The sequence below is a fragment of the Pan troglodytes genome, chromosome 6, assembly GCF_028858775.2.
Source record: "Pan troglodytes isolate AG18354 chromosome 6, NHGRI_mPanTro3-v2.0_pri, whole genome shotgun sequence".
Taxonomy (NCBI): Eukaryota; Metazoa; Chordata; class Mammalia; order Primates; family Hominidae; genus Pan; species Pan troglodytes.
In genome coordinates, this window is record NC_072404.2 from 167,689,339 (window position 1) to 167,689,971 (window position 633).

The window sequence follows — 633 nt, forward strand, 5'->3', positions numbered from 1 at the left end:
CGGCCGGGGAGGCGGGAGCATGCGCAATAGGGTGTGCGGGCCTCCCCGCCCCGCCCCCAGTTCCTGTGACGTCAGACTTCCGCGTCCCCCGCGGCGCTCTCCCGCGTCCCCTTGGAGATCGCGCCGGGGTGGCGGGGACAGCTGGTGCTTTTCTTGTCCGTTGTAAACTTTGGTTCGTTATTATTATATTAGGTAAAGCTGGTCTTATGTATTAATTTGTTTAACCATTAAAAATAATTGTATTGCACAAGCAGGCCCTTTTGTCCGTTCTCGGGTTAAAAGCCTCTGGCTGTGTGTGCGATTCATGGTTAATTCTGGAAAAAAAGAGAAAAGTATACTGTATTTAAAAGAATTTTTAAAATATACCGAGCCTGTGGATTTATCAAGTTGCTTTTTGAGGTAGGCAGGAGGATCACTTGAAGTCGGGAGTTCGAGACCAGCCTGGCCAAAATGGTGAAACCCCGTCTACAGTAAAAATACAAAAATTAGCCAGGCGTGGTGGCGCATGCCTGTAATCCCAGCCACTCAGGGAGGCTGAGGCAGGAGAATCGCTTGAACCAGGGAGGCAGAGGTTGCAGTGAGCCGAGATCGCGCCACCACACCTGAGCGGCAGAGCGAGACTCTGTCTCAAAA